The sequence below is a fragment of the Mus caroli genome, chromosome 16, assembly GCF_900094665.2.
Source record: "Mus caroli chromosome 16, CAROLI_EIJ_v1.1, whole genome shotgun sequence".
Lineage (NCBI taxonomy): Eukaryota > Metazoa > Chordata > Mammalia > Rodentia > Muridae > Mus > Mus caroli.
In genome coordinates, this window is record NC_034585.1 from 9013394 (window position 1) to 9019393 (window position 6000).

The following is a 6000-nucleotide window of genomic DNA, read 5'->3' on the forward strand; positions in this document are numbered from 1 at the left end:
TGAAATTAATTCACATTCCTACCTGTACTAGGACTTGTAGGTCTCTAGTTTCCTGACTAACTCCTCTTCTCTGCCTTCATCCATTGACTCAAAATAACAAACAGTATATTGTACTTAGTTTCCTGTTAATTACTTCCCTGATGGAGTGAGGAAAGAAAGAGTGTCTGCTATGTATTCTTACTTTTCGTTCCTTATCATAGAGAAATTTTGTATTTTCACTTTATATCCCAGAGCTTAGAGGAAGCAAGAACTAAACTTCAAATCTATCTTTCCTCAAATCTGCTGACAGTCTACTTTCAAGTGAAATCACACAATGCAAGGTCAGTGGCCTCTTGTACTCACAAACAACCTGAGAACATGTCAGCATATCCAGCACTCAGATGTTTCTTCTTTCAGATAATAGTGCACAGAAAATAGCTGTTAAGATCAGGTGAACAAAGACACTTGAACACTTCTTTTAAAAGATCTTTGCATATCTAGATGAAGAAGAGATACCAAAGCAGACCTAGCTAGTATATGATCAACAAATGACAGAATTTATTTTTAAATGATACTGATTTTATATAAACCTCCTGGGTCATTTCTAGAACACATATTTGGTTCCATGTATTTGGAGTGGGTGAAAACCTAACATTTGCATCAAGAACTTATTACACAGAGAAACAATCAGCACCAATCAGCTAGCTTCAAGGTAGCCATCAGTCTAGACTTTCACACTGCCTGGCAGTCGTTGTGTCTCAAGCACCTACAGTATCAACAGCATGAGGAGTTCAAAAAATGGAGGTTTCAAAAAGGGCAGCTCTGAGTTCTTTAGAAAATGTAAAATTAGTCTAAAGAAAGAAACATGAATCTGGAGAGATGCCTTAACATTTAGAAGTGCTTGTTACTCTTCCAGAGAACCTGCATTCAGCTCCCAGCACCCATCTCAGGTGGTTCATCTGTAATTCCAGCTCCAGGGGGGCCTATGCTCTTTTTTGGCCTTCACAAGCACCACATGCTGTATGAAAACACACACACGCACATATACAAATTATATATATATGTAATATATATATACATACATACACATATATAATTGTATATATGCATATACATCATAAATATGTGTATATATATGTATATACATATTCTAAACTGTTTGAGGTTTTAGAGAATAAAATCTGAAGGTGTGAATGTGATGTTATCAGGGCACTGGAGCCATTATCCTGAGGACCTCTGAATAGAGACAGAAGTCAGGTGCCAAGGACCCTCCTATCAAGGATCAATAGATCCACTGCTGCAAGATCTAATCTTTTGACAGCTGTAGTATTTCTAGTTTAATAAATGTCCTTTTAGCTAATGTGACTTGGCATTCATCTTGGAGCTGTATATATTTCACATCTTACAATGACTGGTAACATAAACACTGACAGCTGATACATACACATTGCATGTTTGTCTCCTAGAAAAGCTCTATTAAATGGGTGATAGATAGATATACAGATATAGATAGATATAGATATAGGGATAGGGATAGAGACAAAAATAGAGATGTATCTTGTTAATATGATGTCTTAGAATTATGAGGATATGTGGCTGGATCTTCTGGAGTGCTGGTTGCTTTTGTTTGATAAACACATAAATGATTTGTTTTCTCTCTGGTTTGAAAGGGAGGGGCTCAGTCCCATGCTAGTCACATAGAACTTAGGAGGTCTGTTACCACTGTCATCTGAGAAAACCCTGCATAGTTAGTTTTAAGTGTCAATGTGGCTAGGTTACAGGACACTCCAATGGCTAGTAAGACATAATTTCCACATGTATCTACAAGGCTGTCCTGTAAGAGGTAGACATTTGAGTTAGTGGGCATGAGAAGCAATAATTAAATAGCTGGAGACTCAGATACAGCCCAAAGCAAAGAAATGGTAATTTGATCTCGCACTTCTGGAGCTCAAGCACTGTGTTCTCATGGCGCTGTCTTCAAATTGCAGGATCGGCACCATGCAGGCCGTTAGTCTTGTATTGAGACAGTTTCAATTTCCCTGATTCTAAGGCTTGGGGCTTGCACTTAGCCACACTAGTTCCCCCTGGTTCTCAAGCTAGAACATGATTTATCCTGGGACTTCCTAGCTTCCAAATCAGCCTCTCCTAAGCATCTTCTTTCCCTCAAACTATGCATGTATTCTTTTCTATATGCATATTTTACATATTTAACATATCATAAATATTCTTGTATTTTATATATCTATGTATATCTTAGGCATACATTGTATATTCTTATTTATATAACATATTTTATGTATTTATGATTATATATATACATCTTATGTTCTTATATAACTTATATGGTCATACATATATTCCTATACATATGTATATGCACACAGACATGTATGTCATATATATGTAAATATACTGTATATACATATATGCCAATAACAATTGTTCTTCTCTGTTCCAAAGGAGACTATCTATAAGGCAAACAAAAAGACTTCTAGTCAGCTACTATGTATACCTTTGACAATCACTACACTGGACAATTATAAAGATGCACTTGTATCTACTAAGCGGAGCTTTATTTCTGTCCAGCCTCAGGCTCAGCCTCAGACATGTTTGGGACCGTGGGGCTGTGGTTCTGCATCCTCACTGTAGACATGGACATGTGAAATATGGCTTACATGACCTTTGTACCTTAGTGTCCCCTTGGGCACTCCTAAGTCGCATTAATTTTGAAAGAGAAAGGATGAGCGTGACATCTGAACTTTGAAGCACTAGGTTTAAGACTTTCTCCCCATTGCACAGAAATCTCCTTTATCCTTTCTAAACAGGTTTGGTCAAGACTCAGTAGGCAAGTCTCAAGCTCATGCAGGACCCACTTTTTCCAGGGGGACAAGTCTAAGCATCTTCTACCAACAGTGCTTCACAGAGTTACAGAAAGCTTTCAGGTCTCCTCAGCAACTGCAATAGGCACTGTCTGCTTAACTGATAAACAGGAATGATGCCAACTCCTTTACATGATTATATTTTAATATAAATTTTCTATTAAGGCTTTGTTTTTTACTGGTTATTATAAGGCTAAGTGTGGGCTCCCAAGACCTAGAATCCGCAAGTAGACCTTGACCCTGTCCCCGCCTTATTTCTGATTTGTAAATAAAGATGCTGATGGCCAATAGGTCAGCAGAGGAGACATAAGTGGGGTTTAGGTTTCCCAAGCTTAGAAGGTGCAGGAGAGGGGAAAAGAGAAGCTGCCATGGGTTAAGAGTCAAAAAAAGCCAAAAAAACAAAAAAACAAAAAAAACCAAAAAACAAAAAACAAAAGCAGCCCTGAGGGCTAGCTAATTGGAGCTATGAGAGGCCTAATAACTCATGTGTATTGATAGAAAAGTAGGTTTTAACAATGTAGAGGGTAGGCAGCTGCTCAGCATTTGTTCTCTTTAAGACTTATTATAAATATAAAAATTGTCTTATTAGGGAACTTAAATAACTAAGGCCAGATAAAAACCTTGGGCAGAGACTAAATAAATTTCTATTACCATTTTCTCCACAAGTTTTCATAAAGTCCCTATTCTACACATGAGGAACTTGAGAATTAGGATCTTTCCCCAAGGTGACACGGCAGACAGATATGTGAGCAGGACTCAAATCCAGACCCATGTCACATCAAAGTCTAGTTTTTTCATCACTTCTTACAAGGTTCCACCAGTCACTGTTGCAATGGAGGCCCACCAAAAGGCAGAGAGCAATGCTTCTAGACAGTTACTGTCAACACTACCAGGGCAAGAAAACTGGGAACTGACACCAGAAACTTGTGGACTGGCACCAGAGAGAGCAGAAGGATCAGCCAACAGGCAGCCCGTGGGACAAATATAATCCAAGGACTGCTGATATACAAGGCAAAGCTAGAATCACTTTAAGCCAGCCAAGTTCTGATACCCTCCCTGTTCCTTCTAGATGCTGAAGTTTTAAGGAAGAGAAATTAGCATTCACTCAAATTGCTGTGCACATCTCTGATCATCTATCTAGTCACCAGGGAAAACTGCATTTCTCCTCTTTCCACTTGGAAAAGAATCACATTGTGTTAGGATAATTATGAATCACCCTTTGATCTGTCTCTACATCTAAAAAGCATAAACAGAGTCAGCTGGTAATGTCTGGCTGCTTGGGTATTTCAGGCTTATATTTTGAATAACACAAGGCTCGGTTGCTAACATCAGTAAATAATTTACTCTAGCCTGAAATAAGAGCTCCGGGCAAGAAACATCAGATCAAACATGGGGAACGGCATTGGGAGAGCAAACACACTGCTTGCTCTCCTAGAAAGATTCTCCCAGATTCTCTGTGGCAAGTGGAGAGCGAGCCACGGCAGGTTGTGCATCCACCAAGCTTCTTCTGGCTGTGACTCAAATCTAAAGGCTTTGATGGCATCAAAACGGGCAGGAAAGGAGGGTGTCAGGTGAAAGTATGGAGAACAGATGTAAGGGCTACAGCATAGTCCCTTCAGGCTCTGTGCCTCAGTCATGCCTAAGCTGAGGAACACAATCACTTCTTTGTTTTTAGCATTTAGTAATTGCAAATATATGTATTACAATTTGCAGCTTAGTTAATAATTATACACAAATATAATCTGAGCTATCAAATATCCACTAGTTATGCATAAAATGACTGATCTGAAGAGGCCAACTCAAAAAATATATCTTTCTTAAATTACAAAAAATAAAATCTGACAGTTTTAATTCCAAGTTAGATCTAGGGTTGCCACGCTCAGAAGTGTGAGTTCCCACCTGTACAGAGCCCCACATGCAACACAGATCTAAAGCACCACTGCAAGGCTGGAATGTGTAAAATATTCAACTAGAGCCACCATGCCTACCTGCCTTGGAGGTGTTCTTTCCTTGGGACTAGGATGACAATGACAGTTTTTCTCCTTCAGTCAATTTATAAAGACCCTTCTGTCTTTGCCACCATCTGGCCATGTCTACAGGCATGATTATTTTAACTAGTTATTTACTCATTTGATAGTGAAGGTGTAACCTGGCACATTTACTTCTTATCCTTCCTTTATATCTCCATTCTGTGGAGCTGGAGAGATGACTTGGTGGCTAAGAATGCTTGCTGCGCTTGCAGAAGACCTTGGGTCCCTGGCATCCACATGATGGTTTTACAATTCTCTGGGTTGTAATTCCAGTTCCAAGGGATCTGATGTTGTCTTCTGGCTTCAACTAGCACCAGGAACACATAATATATGCTAATGAAACACTCATACACATAAAATAAACATAATATACATATATACATATGTATGTATACATACACATAAAATACACATAAAATAAAATAAAAATAAATAAATCTTTTAAAAGATTCATCCTCAGCATTTAGTGAAAGAAAAATAGTGAAAGAAAAAGGTACATGATCTGATTCTCTATTCCATATACCTGAGACAGAATAGATGCCCACAAGTGGAATTTCTTCAATTATTTGTTTGTTGGATGCTTTTTGGTAACAGTAAGTGGAAAGGTGGGATCACAGTCTGCTGCTGCTTGATCAAAACCTACAGTCAGGAGTAAAATGTGTAGAGTGGACAAGAGCTGACATAAAGGCATGAACATGTTATCGGTGCCTGCTGCTGGAAAAGGACAGGCAGCTCCAGGTTGCACTTCCTTGTTATATAATCACAATCTCAGTGGTAATTTGGGGCGCCATCAGTCCCTGAAGATTGGGAGATTTCAATATGCCTTTGTGATGGATACAGTCCCATTTGAAGGAGAATTTTCCTTTTTCAGACAAATCTTTCCTAAGTAGGAAGGGTATCAGATGATCTCATTCCATTTGATTGGTGCTTACTGTATGTGAAGCTGGGATGAGAGACAGTCAAAAGTCAAAAAGTACAAGGCTTGATCAATTGGTAATATCTACTTGGAATAGGCAGGGAGGAGCAGTATACCTGCCAGCAGGTAGAAAGACCTCTCTCTCTCTCTCTCTCTCTCTCTCTCTCTCTCTCTCTCTCTCTCTCTCTCTCTCTCT

The 6000-nt window shown here is 38.9% G+C and overlaps 1 pseudogene; it reads right to left on the reverse strand.

The window, feature by feature from the left end:
- LOC110312003 overlaps positions 1 to 6000 on the reverse strand; it is an 85834-nt pseudogene that overhangs the window by 52756 nt on the left and 27078 nt on the right.